We start from the raw sequence: 20,118 nt of genomic DNA, 5'->3' as shown, positions 1-20,118 counted from the left end.
TGGCATTGCTTTACACATGTTGGTCAAAATGAAATGTGAATTATTATATATGTGAAGAATACTGTATTCTTATTTTCAATATTAGACATAATAAAAAAATAAAAAAGCAGAATCCAAAAAAATTATAACATATGCACATCAATTGATGAGAATGAAATAACACAAAAAAATAATTAAAGCTACAGTAAACAACACAATTGATTGAAAATAAGAGTACAGGATATATTTATCATTAATTTAATTGAGGAAACAATTAACTCATGGGACTACCAAAGGATTAATAGTTTTTAATTGATTTGCTAATAATGTAAAGATTTTAAACATGGCATGATTTGTATTAATGATATCCAATCCTCATTTAATATATTACAGATCTGGATGTTGGTGCTGGATCCTCAAGGCAGGGCTTGTCACAGTATGGTATCATTTTAATTGACATTTGTCTTAGAAACATGGACAGAACATTACATACTAAATCCACATTGTTCAATATTTATATGTATCTGCAAAATGGATTGTAAAACTTTTTGCAAATAAGAATAAATAAAAAAAAAAATAGGATTACATTGTAAGACTACTCTGATTTTGTTTGGAATTTAAGATATCCCATCTATTCTGGATGTCTTAATTTTAATGTAAGATTCTTTGAATGTCCAATTTATATTCTTCCCTTGTGTATTGCTTAATCTTATTTGTATAAATTTTTTAAAAATACACACACTTTTGCATATGTTTAGATTTTTAAAATATAGATTCCATTTTTGAAATTGATCACGTCATTTAAGGGACATGCCAACTAAATTTTACATAGAATGATTTTTAAACGTGATTTGATTGTTTTGTTTAAACATTTTATGAGCTACATTGGTTCAGTCTATTGTTTTAGTTCTTTTAAAAAAAATGGATTTTGGTTTAGGTTAAACAATGCATTACTGGTATTATCCGGCTGTTTTTTATGCATAAATTGGCATTTTGACAAAAGTTAAAATCATGTGTTCAGATAACAGTAGTACATAGTTTCAAAAAGTATACAATTACACATTTAGAGCTTCATGTCCCTTTAATAGATGAAAATTAAATAATTCTTAGGATATCCTTAAATAACATATTAGATTGGAATTGCATGCTCAATCCCATTCATTACATCAACATATGGAGTAGAGAATTCATTAACACCAACATTGTCAAATCAATATATTTTTATATTAAAGGGACACTGAGCTAAAATTATTAATGTTGTCATTCAGATAGAGCATGCAATATTAATCAACATTTAAATATAATACTATAATCATATGTGAAATATTCTATTGCTAAATGTATTTTAAAATCAAGAATGTACGTTTATCTGCAGCTCAATTTTGGTTGACCAACCTGGGTTTTGATTGATGATTGGTGGATACCTTCAACAAACAATATTTATTGAATCCAATATTGCTTATCTGCATTTAAGATTAAAATGTAGCAACATTCCAATTATAATAGGAGTCAATGTAAAATCATTTGGAACAGTTTGAACAGTGAAATCAATGATTGAAATAAATCATGTCAGTGTCCCTTTAATAAACAATAGATTCATTCATCTTTACATTCTTTGGATTAAACAATATTGATATATAATTCACATATTCACTGTTGGAGTTACTTTATAGATATCAGCATACTCTAACAGCACCATGATTACATATTTGTACTAATCAATTTGGTTTTGTATTGTGATAAATATGTGTTGTGTCCTAAACAAGATTAATGTACATTGCACAAATGGCTCGATGTGCCACATGTCTTTGTTTATATTTGTCAACAGCTGTTATTCAAAATGTGGTTTGTGTGTATTCTTTTAAGAACATTGATCAATGGGTATATTTAGATATGCAATAGCATCGTATGAGATGATTTTGATGTCTAATATAGTCAGAAATTAAACATATGTTCAATACATCATTTTTAACAGAATCCCCTTGATTCAATCAAGCATTTTTTTGGATAATGACTGGTCTATTCTTCACATTTTCAAGTTGATTATTCTTAAAAATCGCTACAGATGTGATTTAGTGCTATCCCAAATGTGTTCACTAATATATATCTATATCATTCATAGAGAGAGTTGGTGTGGGGAGCCCTGAGGAATCCAGCACTGACACAGAGCCGCATTTGCTGTCTTCTGGTAAGTCCATTGACTCATTTATATGTCATTGAAGGTGTATTGGTAATCAATATTATGAGCATGATTCTCATGAAGCATAACATTTGAAACAAACATATAATTTACTCCTCTGATTATATATTAATTTTCTTGGAATATTGAAAGATTAATAATTAAAACTTTCTTAGTCTACACCTTTGTTATTCAGAAGATGTATAGCATATGTTTGTTTCCATGTTCATTTTTGACAACAATCATCAAGTGATACACACATGAGAAATCTTAAATGTTCTATGCACTATGCTTTTATGATTTTAAAATTAATACAAACAATAAATTGAAAATCTGAATCATTGAGAATAACAAATCTAATGTCATTTGTATGCTCCATCAAAATGATGTAAATCATAACTTTGGGTGTGTATATCTTTAATGCAACATTGATGTGTGTCTTTGAGCAACAATAACATATGTTATAATATCTGATCTTAACGTGTACACAACATGTTATGTTTTACAGAGATTGATTTAACATGTGTGACGGAGGAGGAAGAGGCTGCCTTGAAGTCTGATGGTATGTGAAATATATCTATCATGTTTACAACATGTTGCTTTATTGGAAATCATTTTATTGAAGACATTCAAAGTCTACAGCTTTTGCACTTTAAAAAGGAATATTATTTGTCTGTTCAAATACACTACTGCCCCCTTTATATATCAGGCAGCATGAAGATATGCTTGGATTTGTTTAAATATTTGGATTTTAAATTCATGCCATCATGATGTCACATGCATATTCTAGCCCAAACCACAATAATAATTTTAGAATTGTACAGACAGTCATTGATATTCATCTGAGTGCCTATATGCATACCATATCCTCATGTCATCATTGTTTAGAAATTCAAACACACTTCTAAGTATATTGCAAACATAATCAAGTTGAAATGCGTTGATTTGATTTCATGATGTATGAGATGTTAATATATTTATTATATTTATTTCAGATGGATCCTCTGCTTCTGGTCATCATTGTTCCTCCCCTGCCCAGTCCCTTGCCCAGCCCCCTGCCCAGTCCCCTGCCCAGTCCCCTGCCCAGTCCCATGCCCAGCCCCCTGCCCAGCCCCCTGCCCAGTCCCCTGCCCAGCCCCCTGCCCAGTCCCCTTCCCCTCCCGGCCCTTCCCATTTGTCCTGTCGTATCCCTCCCAAAAAACGCCCCTTCGTCCCCCTTCACTGCTCTCCCCGTCTTTTGGCCCGTACAGCTACCCCAGCTGCCCAGCCCCCAACTCACCACTCCCCAGCTGTACGGGCTACCCCAGAGCAGCAGCCCATCCCTCCCTAACCCAATCCCATCCCTCCCCAACCCAATCCCATCCCTCCCCCCTGTCTCAACCTTCATTGTCCTGGGTGTCGGATTGTCCTTCCCAGGCACAGCTGTAAGTATCATTCAAAATCCACATTATAAGATACTTAAAGGTACACTGAAGGCAAATTGTTTCTATTGTGATTGAAATAGAGCATGCAATGTTAATCAAATTTATAATTTACTACTCTTATCAATTATTCTTCATTCTCTTGCTATCTTTATTTAAACTAAGAAATGCCTAGAATTATTTTTAAATAGAAAATAATTGTGGACATCATTTCTTTATTGTTGGATGAATGGATCCATCAACCAGCAGGGACAACCAAAGTTGATAAACAAATATGGCCTGCCCTATAAACCTACATTCTTGCATTCAAAATTTATCTAGAGAATTCAAACATTTAAAGAATATGTGTAATTTTTTAATATTTGTAATGTCATGCTCTATCTGAATCAGTCAATTAAATATTTAGGTTCAGTGTCCCTTTATTTTGCTATCACTACATATACCAATCACCACTACTTGGATCCAACAATTTATGTACAAATGTTGATACACTATCTCTTGTCTAACCCAGTGGGAATGTAATTTCTTCAGGTTGCTATGTTTACACAGCTTGTCCTCAATGCCAAAATGTTTAAGGATAGGTGTGCCTACCACAGTATAATTAAAATATTTAAATTGCTAATGTAAGTACAATGTAAATCCTTTAACAAGATTTTATACACTCAAGCTGTATAAGTGGATCATCGAAAACCAATTAAAGGGGACAACATGTTTGAGTAAACTGTCCCTTTAATGATTTCGGTCTGTCTGAATAACATATTTAATGTGTAAAGAATCAATTTTAACAAATTGATGTAAAGAATGATTTGTCTTTATGATGACAATGTATCTTTGCTTATTTTTTCTTCTGTTGTGTAATTATCCTTAATATTTGATTTATTCTTTATTTTAGGCTGTGACTCAGCATGGCTCATGCTAGAAGGTATAGCACGAGTAGAGCAGGCCATGTTGAGGAACGCAGCTGTCCTGAGAGGGATGAACGACACCATGCAGGCCCAGCTCCGGGTTCAGGATTTGACTCTGAGTCAAATCATGCTATTAAATTCAAGGCCTGAATCTGGAGCTGGACATGCACAGGACGATGAAGAGGATGACCAGTAAGTGGAGGATCTGGAGATTCTCCAAGGTCGCAGATAAGAATCCTCCGTCCACATGTTGATGTTTTTGTTATTGTTGCCATTTGGCCTTTTTTTAAGTTTATTGTTGTGCCTGTTGCACTCTTTTACCTTGTCATATGGCTCCAATGGGGCTATGGTGGCCCTTGGCAACTCTCTTCATGGACTGTGATGCACTCTGTTACCTTGTCATATATCTACAATGGGGCTATGGTGGCCCTTGGCAACTCTCTTCATGGACTGTGATGCACTCTGTTACCTTGTCATATGGCTCCAATGGGGCTATGGTGGCCCTTGGCAACTCTCTTCATGGACTGTGATGCACTTTGTTACCTTGTCATATATCTACAATGGGGCTATGGTGGCCCTTGGCAACTCTCTTCATGGACTGTGATGCACTCTGTTACCTTGTCATATGGCTCCAATGGGGCTATGGTGGCCCTTGGCAACTCTCTTCATGGACTGTGATGCACTCTGTTACCTTGTCATATATCTACAATGGGGCTATGGTGGCCCTTGGCAACTCTCTTCATGGACTGTGATGCACTGTGTTACCTTGTCATATGGCTCCAATGGGGCTATGGTGGCCCTTGGCAACTCTCTTCATGGACTGTGATGCACTCTGTTACCTTGTCATATATCTACAATGGGGCTATGGTGGCCCTTGGCAACTCTCTTCATGGACTGTGATGCACTCTGTTACCTTGTCATATATCTACAATGGGGCTATGGTGGCCCTTGGCAACTCTCTTCATGGACTGTGATGCACTCTGTTACCTTGTCATATATCTACAATGGGGCTATGGTGGCCCTTGGCAACTCTCTTCATGGACTGTGATGCACTCTGTTACCTTGTCATATGGCTCCAATGGGGCTATGGTGGCCCTTGGCAACTCTCTTCATGGACTGTGATGCACTCTGTTACCTTGTCATATATCTACAATGGGGCTATGGTGGCCCTTGGCAACTCTCTTCATGGACTGTGATGCACTCTGTTACCTTGTCATATATCTACAATGGGGCTATGGTGGCCCTTGGCAACTCTCTTCATGGACTGTGATGCACTGTGTTACCTTGTCATATGGCTCCAATGGGGCTATGGTGGCCCTTGGCAACTCTTTTCATGGACTGTGATGCACTCTGTTACCTTGTCATATATTTACAATGGGGCTATGGTGGCCCTTGGCAACTCTCTTCATGGACTGTGATGCACTCTGTTACCTTGTCATATGGCTCCAATGGGGCTATGGTGGCCCTTGGCAACTCTCTTCATGGACTGTGATGCACTCTGTTACCTTGTCATATATCTACAATGGGGCTATGGTGGCCCTTGGCAACTCTCTTCATGGACTGTGATGCACTCTGTTACCTTGTCATATGGCTCCAATGGGGCTATGGTGGCCCTTGGCAACTCTCTTCATGGACTGAACATATCTTAAAACATCAATGGCATATGTATTTCTCATGTGTATCTTTTAAATGTTAAAGATATACACCATAGCTATAGTTAAAGGGACAGTCAAGTCCGAAAAGATGAATCATGATTTTGTGACATTCCTAGATATCAATCTACATACTAGTTTCAAAAATATAAATACGTTTCTTAGTGATATGCCAAGCTGTCAACTGAGTCCTTGTATTGGCTGCGGTTTTTCTGCGATCGCGGATGCGCCATGTTGCTTAAGACGTCACCTGCCAGGCTGTCCAATGATTCCTTGTATTGACTGACGTTTTTACGCGATCAAGGATGCACCTTTTATTGGATGGCGTTTTTACGCGATCAAGGATGCGCCTTTTTTTTGTTTGCGTTCTTACGTGATCAAGGAAGCGCCATGTTAATTAAGACGTCACATGCAAAGGTAAAAAAACGTCTGATTGTATTACGTAGTCCCGCAATATTTGTTTGTGCACTTTAAACACGTTTGTGAATGAAGCCAAGTTGGTTGACACCAATCAGATTGAGCTCGCATTCTATTGGCTGATCGGAACAGCCAATAGAATGCGAGCTCAATCTGATTGGCTGATTGGATCAGCCAATCGGATTGAACTTGAATCTGATTGGCTGATTCAATCAGCCAATCAGATTTTTTTAACTTAATTCCGATTGGCTGATAGAATCCTATCAGCCAATCGGAATTCGGCGGACGCCATCTTGGATGACGTCATTTAAAGGTACATCATTCCAAGTTCAGCAGTCGGCCGGGATGGATGCTCCGCGGCGGCGGAGCGAAGAAAGAAGATTGAAGATGCCGCCGGAAGAATGAAGACTTTGCTGCCGCTTGGAGGAAGACGTCGCCGGAGGAAGAATTCTTCTTTGCCGCTTGGAGGAAGACATCGCCCGGATCGGATCAGGAGTTCGGCCCGGTGTGGTGAAGACAAGGTAGGGAGATCTTCAGGGGGGTAGTGTTAGGCTTTTTTAAGGGGGGTTTGGGTGGGTTTAGAATAGGGGTATGTGGGTGGTGGGTTGTAATGGGGGGGGGGGGTATTGTATTTCTTGTATGCAAAAGAGCTGAATTCTTTGGGGCATGCCCCACAAAAGGCCCTTTTAAGGGCTGGTAAGGTAAAGAGCTTTGAAATTTGTTGAATTTAGAATAGGGCAGGGAATTTTTTTTATTTTGGGGGTTTATTATTTTATTAGGGGGCTTAGAATAGGTGTAATTAGCTTAAATATCTTGTAATCTTTTTTTTATTTTTTGTAATTTAGTGTTTGTTTTTTTTTGTAATTTAGTTTAGTTAATTTAATTGTATTTTTAGATAGATGTTAGTAGTTTATTAAATTTATTGATAGTGTAGGTGTATTTGTAACTTAGGTTAGGATTTATTTTACAGGTAATTGGGTAATTATTTTAACTAGGTAGATATTAAATAGTTAATAACTATTTAATATCTATTATACCTAGTTAAAATAATTAACAATTTACCTGTAAAATAAATATTAACCCTAACATAGCTACAGTGTAATTATTAATTATATTGTAGCTATCTTAGGGTTTATTTTATAGGTAAGTATTTAGATTTAAATAGGAACATTTTAGTTTATAAATGAATTAGATTAATTTAATATAAATTTAGTTAGGGTTAGATAGAGTTAATATAGTTAATATAAATACTATAGTAACTATATTAACTATATTAACCCTAATATAATTAGGGTTAATATAGTTAATATATATAATGTAATACCTATATTAACTATAATATACTTAGGGTTAATATAGATAATATAGCTGGCGGCGGGGTAGGTAGATTAAATTAGGGGTTAATCATTTTAATAGAGATGGCGGCGGTGTAAGGGGCTTACATTAGGGGTTAATAATTTGAATATAGATGGCGGCGGTGTTAGGGGCTCACTTTAGGGGGTTATAGATATAATATAGCTGGCGGCGGGGTACGGGAGCGGCGGTTTAGGGGTTAATAATTTTATTAGGTTGCGGCGGGGTAAAGGAGCGGCGGTTTAGGGGTTAATAGCATTTTTATTGTTAGGCTAGTGAGGGGGGATAGCGGATAGAGGGTTAGACAGTGCGGGCTATGTTAGGGAGGCGTGTTAGACAGTGCGGGCTATGTTAGGGAGGCGTGTTAGACAGTGCGGGCTATGTTAGGGAGGCGTGTTAGACAGTGCGGGTGTTTTAGACTTTAGTCAGGTTTTATAGGCGCCGGCAGATTCTAACGTGGCGCAAGTCACTGGCGACGCCAGAAATTTGTACTTACGCCGATTTCTGGACATCGCTGGTTTGTCAGACTTACGGCACGTTAGCATCTGACGGCGACCTATATGGGATGGCTCAAGTTGCGAGCTGAAACTGCGGGCGACGCCGGTTCCCTCGCTTGCGCCGCAAACTGCGATCGATATCGGATCGCGCCCCAAATGTCTTTCTAAAAATAAATGAACACAATAATGTCTCTTTAAGAAAGTAGACTTTATTTAACACGTCAATATAAATCTGATTTCAATATTTATTGTTTGAACAAGTACATGTAGATATACCAACAATCTTCAAATATATGTTAGCATATGTAATTTTGTTAAAGGGACAGTTTAGAAAACAAATAATGTTTTGCATTATTCTAAAAGTAAATTTTGTAATATCAATGATATCAAAGGTTTCTCACCAATTAATCATTTGTCTGTGTTTATTTTAATTTGCTAGCTAAACCTATGAGGTTCGTGTGCTCATTTCTTAGAGCTTGAAGAGTGCATGTAATCATTATACAATTTGACCACTAGAGGGCATTTGGATAGCATTTGTATATGTTAAACCTTGTGCTCATACAGCATATTATTTACCATGTATTGATCATTGATATCTAAAATGTTGTTATGTCAGAACAACAAATAAGTGGTCATTTTTCATAGTCATAGTTACAAGGGTAAGCACATGTTTTGTTGTTTCCAACTTGATAATGCGTAATACAGTGTTTTCTTTGTAATCAATAATTTTCTGACTGTCCCTTTAAGCTGTGTTATTGGCATTCAAACAGTAATATGCCATCATGGATAATTGTAATGGTAATTTTGTTTGCGATTCAGGAAACAGTTTGGACATCACATCACAGAAACCAATCAATATCATGAACAAGGATAGGTATGTGATGATGTGGTTTTCACACCCTTATAACCCACACTCTGCAAACAATCTGCCTCCATGGACCCGGTCCCATAGAAGTAGATTATATACAGAGTGCGGTCCACAAGTGTATGAAAACCACATCATCACATACCTATCCATTACACATTAAATAAAAAAAAACATTAAACATGAAAACAAATACTTACTTCCTCTTCCTTCCCCTCTTCCCACGGGGCTGAGGCTCTGGGATGGGCAACTGCCGACTCTGACGAGTTCTCCTTGGAGATGTTGTGGGAAGAGTGGAAGGAAGAGTACTGGGACGACCAAGGTGAGGAGGAGAAGATGGCTGAGGAGGAGAAGATGGCTGAGGAGGAGAAGATGGCTGAGGAGGAGAAGATGGCTGAGGAGGAGAAGATGGCTGAGGAGGAGGAGATGGCTGAGGAGGAGGAGATGGCTGAGGAGGAGGAGATGTCCCGGCAGGAGAAGATGTCCCGGCAGGAGAAGATGGCCCGGCAGGAGAAGATGGCCCAGCAGCAGGAGGCCCAGGAGCAGGAGGCCCAGCAGCAGGAGGCAGACCAGGAGGCAGACCAGCATGCGCCTCCCGGAAAAAATTAAACATCTCTTGGTGTAGATTAATGATTCTGTTTTGCCCTTCTTCTATTCTATTAAGTATGTTTATTATTTGGTTTTGGCCTTCAATTATTTGGTTTTGTCCTTCAAGAATTCGAGTTCGGCCTTCTATATTTTGTATCCGGGAGTTACGCATCTGGTCTATGTAGTCTAGTAGAACCCGCACCTCCGCTATTTCCTCTTGTTGTGCTTGGCGGGGTACCCGTGCACGGCGGGGTGCCCGTGCACGTTGGGGTGCGGGTCCTTGAGGGGCCTCTGGTTCCGCGGCCTCCTCCTCTGCTTCCGGGCCTCTTCATCTGCTTCCGTGCCCTCTTCGTCAAGGGGGGCCTCTTCCCTCCGAAGTGGAAATTCCTCCCCACCACTCTCATCCCGGGGAGATGGAGGAGGCTGTATTTGTTGTGCTGCCTCCTCCCCAGACTCTGTATATTTTAACAAATAAAAAATGTATATATTAGCATATTTCCAAATCAAGCTTTAAATGACTTAGCTTACGATACAATTACAAATGCAGAATCATTAATCCACTTTGAAATCTAACAATCAATACGATTTCCGCATTTTCTAAACCGTGTTTGTGATATCTCTGTTCAATCTGAATGTTTTAGCGTTTGTTTTCAGTCTGTTTAAAAGCACACCTAACCTATAGCCTAGATACTGATGTAACCGCAAAGTAATTGTGAATGCGTGTAAATAACGTTATAGCATTAATCTGATCCTTAAAGAGACATGAAACCCAATGTTTTATCTTTCATGATTTAGAAGCATACATTTATAATCAACTTTCTAATGTACTTTTCTTATCTAATTAGCTTCATTCTCTGGATATTCTTTGCTGAAAAGCATATCTAAATATGCTTAGAAGATGCTGATTGTTAGCTGAATATAGCTGCCTCCTGTGATTGGTTCACCGTGTGCATGGCTATTTCTTCATTAAAATATATCTCAAGAATGATTCAAATTAGGTAATATAAGTACATTTGAATGTTTGGTCAAATTGTATTCGCTACCTTAATCATGAAAGTAAAGGTTTGCGTATAGTGTCCCTTGAAATACATTCGTATGTGAATTTATTCTTAAATGAGCTTACCGTCAGATGAGAATGGCAGGTTCCCGGTATAAATTCCTCCGATACCGACTACATCCACCTCGGAGATGCTGGGCCGCAACATTTCCTCCCATCGGCAGTACTCGATTTCCAGGGCAGGGCCGCCACCGGTTCCTGCGGCATGTCGGGCTTCCAGGCTTAACTTTTTCTTGAGATCCATCTTACAGTCCCGGTAGCGATGTTTTATAGAGTCCATATCTCTGTTCCGGCCACCCACTGCATTGACTGCATTCCTTATCTCATGCCAGAGCTTCCTCTTCTCAGTCGGGGTGGTCTTCTGGTGCTGCAGCCTCCTATACCTGGCCATATAGGTCTCTACGAGGGCCTCCTTCTCCTCCATCGAAAACCTCGCCTCCCTAGTCGCCTTGGCCTTCCCCTGTGACGATGCCCTCTGTTTCCCGGACTGTGAAGCCCTACTCTGTCCTCTTCTGGGCCCAGCCACTTGTTCATCTTGAACCAAGTGGCTGGGTCCACCCACCGCTTCCACCCCCGCTTCCTGCCCCCCTTCCTGCCCCCCTTCCTGCCCTGTTCCTCTCCCCCTCCCTCTCCTCCCCCCTCTACCTCTCCCCTGCCTGCCCTCCATCTGTTCCCTAAACTAAACCCCAAATAATCAAACAAAAAGTGAGTGTGATGAAATGAAAGGGGGTCAAAATAAATAACTAAAAAGACAAAATAAGTGCTGAAAGTGTGAGAGGGATCTAAAAAAACAAAGAGGGTAAGGAGTATTTAAATTATCACAAAGAAGAAGAAGACTAAAAGGAGGATATGTAAACTAAATGTAACTAGGGGATGGGTATGGGATGGGGATGGGGTATGGGATAAGAGTAAATGGGATGAAAGGGAATGGGACTACAGGGAATGGGGTATGGAGTGTAGTATGAGGGGGTATGGGGTATGGAGTGTATGTAGTGTTATTGATAAGTGTATGTATGTATTGAATGTGTTTGCGTGTAAATGTGTTAAGTGTACAGAAAAATCACTCGCTCGCTAACTCACACTACTACTAATTCTCACTAACTCACACTACTACTAATTCTCACTAACTCACACTACTACTAATTCTCACTAACTCACACTACTACTAATTCTCACTAACTCACACTCCCACTAACTCTCAATAACTCACACTAGCACTAACTCACGCTCCCACTAACTGACTCTCTCACACTACCACTAACTCTCACTAACAACTCCCACTACCACTAACTCACTCACACTCCCACTAACTGACTCTCTCCCACTCCCACTAACTCCCACTCCCACTAACTCACTCACGATAACACTAACAACTGACTCTCTCACACTAACACTAACTCACTCACAATAATGCACAAACTCTCTAATCTTAAACCTCCAATCTCCAAAGACCCACCAGCAACACAGTCAAAGAAGCCATGCTTGTGTGGTGCTTATATACCCTGTGTAAATGTTTAATGATGTACCAATTTCCGTTGTAAATTGTGTTCAGGTGTGCTTTATTAGCAATTAATATTAGTGCAATGTGTATTAGTTGTGTGAATTTGCGCATGCTCATTTGGAGTTAGTATTTGTGGAATGTGTAGAATGCGATGATGTCATAGTGCTCGTTTTCTATAACATTGTCCAATAGTATTCTGTTTAAATGTGAATTTGCGATGGTGTGTTATTAGTGAAGTGTTGTATATGTATGTTTGTCCTAATATATAGTGATATTGAATGCGATTATTTTGCTAGTGTATGTATATTCTTTTTTTCCTTGTTGTTATTTAGCGTATTTCCGCATCTTAAAGTATATGCGTATTCCCTGTATTAAATTTTAATAAAAATCCCCCCGCTTGTGAATGTGTAATGCTTGTGTGCTTTGTTGAGTGATTGTTGTTGTGACATTTGCGGCGTGTTATTGTTGTGCATGATGTGGTATGCGTCATATGACCGAGCTGTGCGTATTTCTCGCGAGATCGAGTGTTAGGTGAAAAAAGCTATTTATTTTGCTTTTCCATTGATTTCTATGGGAGACTGTCTAACGCGGGCAGGATTCCGCGTGTGAAATACACGCGTTAGGAGCATCGTTAGATGGTCTTTTTTGAACTCTAAATACCGGAGTCAAACAATGCCGTGCGTTATACATAAACCACGCGTAGCGTTAGCAGCACATCTACCGCCAAACTCCAAATCTAGCCGTTAGTTTTTTTAAGTAATGTTAGATTTTTTTATTTTAATTTTAACTTAGTATTTTTTTTTTTATGTAATTGAGGTTAAAAGCGGTTCTATGTTAGTTTATGGGAGTAAAATTAGCGGGCGACGGGTGAACTATATGTGCCGCATCTATATGCGGCGCCGTATATGTGATAGCAATACCCGACTAAAAACTGGCGCCGCCGGCTTTTGTGAGCGACGTCGGAAATATGTAATTTAGCCCAGAATGCAGAGATATGTTTGCTTGTGTTAAATAGGTCACTTTTTTAATGGGATTAAGTAAAGATCAATTGGAGCTTTTATTGTAAATCAGGTAGGATCTGTATAGCTTGACTTCTGTCTTCTTTAGACCTCATTTACTATGCATCTATGTTACTATGTAGTGGTCTAAGAAATGTTTACTAATAATAAAAATCTCTAACTTCAAAATAGAAAATATAGAAGTTGGAGACAGGAAACAAAAAAAAATTATTTCATGATTCATGCAATTTTACTTCTATTATCTAATGTGTTTTGTTCTTTTGGTATCCTTTGTTGAAAAGCATACCTAGGTATGCTCAAAAGCTGCAAATTGGTGGCTGCACATATATGTCTCATGTTATTGGCTTACCCATATGCATTGCTGTTTCTTCAACAAAGGATAACACGAGAATGAATAAAACTAGATAATATGAGCAAACTGGAAAGTTATTTGAAATTGTAGGTTCTATCTGAATTGTTAAAAACATTCTTGCAAAACTGCTGTTATATTGTGCTCCAGAAACAACATATCTGCTTTTCAACAAAGGACACCAAGACTACAAAGTAAATTTGATAACATAATTACATTGGAAAGGTTTTTTTGGTAAATTGACACTCCATCTAATTCATGAAAGAAAAGAATCGGGTTTCATGCCAGAGGTAATTGGAGAATTAAAATGTATTTTTGTGCAAGATGTAAGCACAAACAAATCTCATTTATGATACTGTGCACAGAGAACTCACTTGTTGATATATATCACCTAATGCTATGATGGACCAATAGTCCTGTTATCTATGTAAAGGCATTATACAACAAATAAAAACTGCAGAACAATAGCTATGTATTTAAATAGTGCAAGTCACGGGGTGCCTTGTTGCTGAACCAAATTTCACAGGTTCAAATACCCTTTTGAAATGTCATTTTTTCTGACAATCACCTCCTAAAAAACAGGGATATGAGACATTAGAAATTAAGGACTCCCCTCTTTTTAAGCAGGGGTCTTATACCCATATGTGTTTAATGGGGGAAAATAGGGGCTTTAAATGTGTCTCCTCCCCATCAGACACTACATTGGTGCTTCTCTGGGGCAAATAAGCAGAGCACCTGACAATAAGAGGAAAATGTGACCCTCTAATTTAGAAGATGAGAATATCCTCTTACAGTAAGAGTCTCATAGCCCTCTAATTAAATAACAGCGCTTTAGGTGCGCTGCAGGTTTTTGTCTTTTTTTTTATATCAAATTTTTTTTGAGAACAGAAAAAATGCGTACAGTATACAGTGGGGCAAAAAAGTATTTAGTCAGCCACCAATTGTGCAAGTTCTCCCACTTAAGAAGATGAGAGAGGCCTGTAATTTTCATCATAGGTATACCTCAACTATGAGAGACAAAATGTGGAAACAAATCCAGACAATCACATTGTCTGATTTGGAAAGAATTTATTTGCAAATTATGGTGGAAAATAAGTATTTGGTCAATATCAAAAGTTCATCTCAATACTTTGTTATATATCCTTTGTTGGCAATGACAGAGGTCAAACGTTTTCTGTACGTCTTCACAAGGTTGTCACACACTGTTGCTGGTATGTTGGCCCATTCCTGCATGCAGATCTACTCTAGAGCAGTGATGTTTTGGGGCTGTCGCTGGGCAACAAGGACTTTCAACTCCCTCCAAAGGTTTTCTATTGGGTTGAGATCTGGAGACTGGCTAGGCCACACCAGGACCTTGAAATGCTTCTAACGAAGCCATTCCTTCGTTGCCCGGGCGGTGTGTTTGGGATCATTGTTATGCTGAAAGACCCAGCCACGTTTCATCTTCAATGCCCTTGCTGATGGAAGGAGGTTTGCACTCAAAATCTCACGATACATGGCCACATTCATTATTTTATGTACACGGATCAGTCATCCTGTTCCCTTTGCAGAGAAACAGCCCCAAAGCATGATGTTGCCACCCCCATGCTTCACAGTAGGTATGATGTTCTTTGGTTGCAACTCAGCATTCTCTCTCTTCCAAACACAACGAGTTGTGTTTCTACCAAACAGTTCTACTTTGGTTTCATCTGACCATATGACATTCTCCCAATCCGCTTCTGGATCATCCAAATGCTCTCTAGCATACTTCAGACGGGCCCGGGCATGTACTGGCTTAAGCAGGGGGACACGTCTGGCACTGCAGGATCTAAATTCCTGGTGGCGTAGTGTGTTACTGATGGTAACCTTTGTTACATTGGTCCCAGCTCTCTGCAGGTCATTCACTAGGTCCCCCCATGTGGTTCTGGGATGTTTGCTCACCGTTCTTGTGATCATTTTGACCCCACGGGGAGAGATCTTGCGTGGAGCCCCCGATCAAGGGAGATTATCAGTGGTCTTGTATGTCTTCCATTTTCTAATTATTGCTCCCACAGTTGATTTCTTCACACCAAGCTGCTTGCCTATTGCAGATTCAGTCTTCCCAGCCTGGTGCAGGTCTACAATTTTGTTTCTGGTGTCCTTCGACAGCTCTTTGGTCTTCACCATAGTGGAGTTTGGAGTGTGACTGTTTGAGGTTGTGGACAAGTGTCTTTTATACTGATAACAAGTTCAAACAGGTGCCATTAATACAGGTAATGAGTGGAGGACAGAGGAGCCTCTTAAAGAAGAAGATACAGGTCTGTGAGAGCCAGAAATCTTGCTTGTTTGTAGGTGACCAAATACTTATTTTCCACCATAATATGCAAATAAATTGTTTCCAAATCAGACAATGTGATTGTCTGGATTTGTTTCCACATTTTGTCTCTCATAGTTGAGGTATACCTATGATGAAAATTACAGGCCTCTCTCATCTTCTTAAGTGGTAGAACTTGCACAATTGGTGGCTGACTAAATACTTTTTTGCCCCACTCTAGGTACAGATGTCACATTGCTGCAATATTGCGTTTCTGATATGTACCACCAAAGTTGAAGTCCTCATTTTTCTCCCCTTGAAATAGCAGTACGGGTCGCTCTTGGACCCTTGACATAGGTGCAATGTGTAAGCAGGGGTTAATATTTAACACAGGGTTAAGTAAACAAAAAAAAAACATTGCATAATTTTTAAAAATATTATTGTAAAAATGATCAGTAGAGGTGCTGAAGCCACAACTGGACACGTCTGTGATATAACAAATATTACTATGTTCCCAAGAAGTGGACACATATTCTACTAAGTTTATCCATTGAACATTATGAAATAAATGTAATGACTAACAGGTGCTACCACTGATGTGAGATGTTGTAAGATTCTAAGTTATCTAGAGTATATAAGGGGAAACATGGGTCCAGGTTAACCTATACTTAACCCCCTATCCCAAAGAGAGAGCTATCTTGTATATGGTATTAAAAATCAAATGTGCCTTCCTCTTCGTGGCTCTGGCCGCAAGGTCAGGAAAAATCTTTCTGGAAGGATGTGCCAGTTAAAGCGTGGTAGAGCATTTCCAAAGGGGTAGGGCTTATTGAACAAAGTATAGCAGAGCATCAAATGTGTTTTATCAAAAAGGCAAGGCTACATTCTGTGCTATATAATTGAGTCTATCACTAGCTGTCCTGCAGGTGTATTTAAATATGCCTAAGTGAGTTGTTAGGACCCAGATTCATAACATGTAAACATCGAGTAAACAGGGACTACAAACTAATACAATTTAGCGTTATAACAATTACATATTTGCAAAACGAGATTATATATTTAAGATTGAGATAAAGACAACAGTGTCTAAACTTAATGCCAAATTCAACTGATGTTAGTAATCGACGGCATGAATAACAGAGTCCAGTCCTGAGTTATTTTATCCCCATGCCTTTGTTTGTAGGAAAGGATGAGCCATAGAGGAGATCTATTGATCTCGTAATGCTTCTTTGATGTGATAGAGGGAGTACCGGCAGGCATATAGTATTCAGTCTACTAATAATATCTGGTAGATTAGGATACCTCAATATAAAGTCAGAAGTCTCTGGTGGGTGGCTGCAGGAATCATGGGTATCAGACAGTTCAGCAAACTCACGTGGTGTGCACTCTTCGGCCTTGGCATCCAAGGGGCCCCCCCGAAACCACACAGGGCCATGGCTTGCAAGTAACTCTTTGTCATTTGCTGAGGTTTGCTCAATATGCCATGTGGTGCTGGCGTAATTTGTGTTACTGAGCCTTCCCCCCCAAAGACTGTTACTTGTGTGCTATTCAGCGTCCCTGAAGCCGCCATGTTATGCTGTAAGTTGTGAGTTTAAGTAACGCTAATTTCTCTATTTTCTTCCTGCTGTTGGGTCCCTTCCAGAAAGATAAGGGTCGCAGGGGTGCAACGTGTTTGCAGTTGATCTTGTGGGGCTTTGTCAATGAGACACAAGCAGAGCATTTCAAATCTGCGCCAGTGCTTATTATTGAAAATGTCTTGGAAATCAGTTTCCCCCATGTCGGTCATTTTAGGCACAATATGTCATGGGTTTTTTTATGCTTTGTGTCTGTGGCTAGCTGTAGGTTCTGTCCTGTCTTTGATATCTCTCTAGTTTTAAAGGTAGAAGTGTATAGGTTCTTGTAGGTATATTGATGTGTCCAGCTGTAGCTCAGTACCTCGGGTTTCCGAGGGGGGATAGCGCCGCCTGGTAGGTGCCGCCACACCAGGCTTCTGTCATCTGACTCTTAGATTCAGCTTCACAAATACAGCTTGGTGTAAGTTATTTAAAGCAGCACAATGTAGTGTGTCAATATTGAAATCAATTTTGAAGAGTTGGCTGTGGGATTACTCTTGGAATCGGCGGATTTAAAGAGATTCTGCTGGAGCTCAGAAGAGTGTGACCGTTCCTGATCACTGTTCAGACACGCCCCGGTTATTGTAATTTTTATAGGGGCATGAGAACCCTTATTCAAAGCGCAGATTGCCCTGGTATGGTATGTGGCTTGAAATTTAGGCTTTTAAAGCCCCCCAGCCACATACTAACTAACAAGGAAATCCCTGAATCTGCAGGAATTTTCTTTTTCCCTGTGTAGTCATCACAAATGCACATGGTGACATTTCAGTGAGTTCTGCCTGCGAATGGGAAGGAGACTGGGTGTCCCCAGAATCTAAATATGAAATGGATCCCCCAGGATAATGACACATTGTCGTTCTTTGAACTGAGGGTTTTGAGCAGATAATGACCGTGAGTCATCCTCCGCATTCTAGCAGTAAGGACAAACAAATATACACATAGACAACCAGTCTAATTCCCTATGTGATGTCATTATGAAATGTAAAACTGCTAAATGACTTTTTAAGTGTACAAATAGCTCAGGAGATAGAGTACCTCATTTTCATGTTGTAAACATACTCCTGGCAGTAAATATCTTTAAATAGTCATTTGTTAGAATTAGAAATGACTAAAACTTCCAAAAATACTTGTAGCATTGTTTATATGCATATAGCTAACATAGTCATATTGTGTGTTTAAAGACATAGCAAAAAATGCCCAATAACTTTCATGCCTTATATTCTCACTCAGTTTTAGCTGTTGTGTAATGTAAATTAAAAACGTAACCCCTTCGATGCGCAGCCTGTGGGCACATGACAAGCCATTTTCGTCATGCTGGGGGTTTGCCGGTCAAATGCTGTTTTTGGATATTCCCAGGCCGGGGATTGTTGGTGGCCTAGTGGGCGGCACTCCCAGGCTTCATGAGAGTGCTGGTGACATCACAAAGGGGGCTAAACCAGGATGAACCAGTAACTACAAAGGACTTGGATGAGGGGGGAGGTTCTTCAAATCCTTCAATCTCAGCTCCCTTAGCAGCCACAAACTTCCAAGACCCCTCTTTTGAAATAAAATCGCCAGGTCTTGGAGCAGTACTAGAAAGCAGATATTTTAAAAAATAAAGTAAAAAAAACACATGGGGATTTGCTTGGGAATATTATATTATATGCACACAAAAAGATCTGCTATGTCTAAAGACCCCTAATAACGTTTATTTTCAAATAGAAGAAAACTGTTAAACTTTCCATTGCTAAATGAAGAGGTCTTGCGTAAGATGGTGCAGTTATTTTCTCTTGTTAAGTGTATCCAGTCCACGGATCATCCATTACTTGTGGGATATTCTCCTTCCCAACAGGAAGTTGCAAGAGGATCACCCACAGCAGAGCTGCTATATAGCTCCTCCCCTCACTGCCATATCCAGTCATTCTCTTGCAACTCTCAACAAAGATGGACGTAGTAAGAGGAGAGTGGTGTATTATAGTTAGTTTTTTAACTTCAATCAAAAGTTTGTTATTTTTAAATGGTACCGGAGTGTACTGTTTCATCTCAGGCAGCATTAGAAGAAGAATCTGCCTGTGATTTCTATGATCTTAGCAGAAGTAACTAAGATCCACTGCCGTTCTCACATATTCTGAGGAGTGAGGTAACTTCAGAGGGGGAATGGCGTGCAGGTTTTCCTGCAATAAGGTATGTGCAGTTAACATATTTCTAGGGATGGAATTTGCTAGAAAAATGCTGATGATACCGGATTAATGTAAGTTAAGCCTTAAATGCAGTGATAGCTACTGGTATCACGCTTATTAACAGAGATTCATACTCTTATAAAAGTGTAATATAAAGCGTTTGCTGGCATGTTTAATCGTTTTTATATATGCTTGGTGATAAAACTTATTGGGGCCTAGTTTTCTTCCACATGGCTGGCTTGATTTTTGCCTAGAAACAGTTTCCTGAGGCTTTCCACTGTTGTAATATGAGTGG

The sequence above is a fragment of the Bombina bombina genome, chromosome 6 (assembly GCF_027579735.1).
Source record: "Bombina bombina isolate aBomBom1 chromosome 6, aBomBom1.pri, whole genome shotgun sequence".
Taxonomy (NCBI): domain Eukaryota; kingdom Metazoa; phylum Chordata; class Amphibia; order Anura; family Bombinatoridae; genus Bombina; species Bombina bombina.
The sequence above is the reverse complement of the archived record's forward strand: the minus strand, read 5'-3'. Positions refer to the sequence as shown.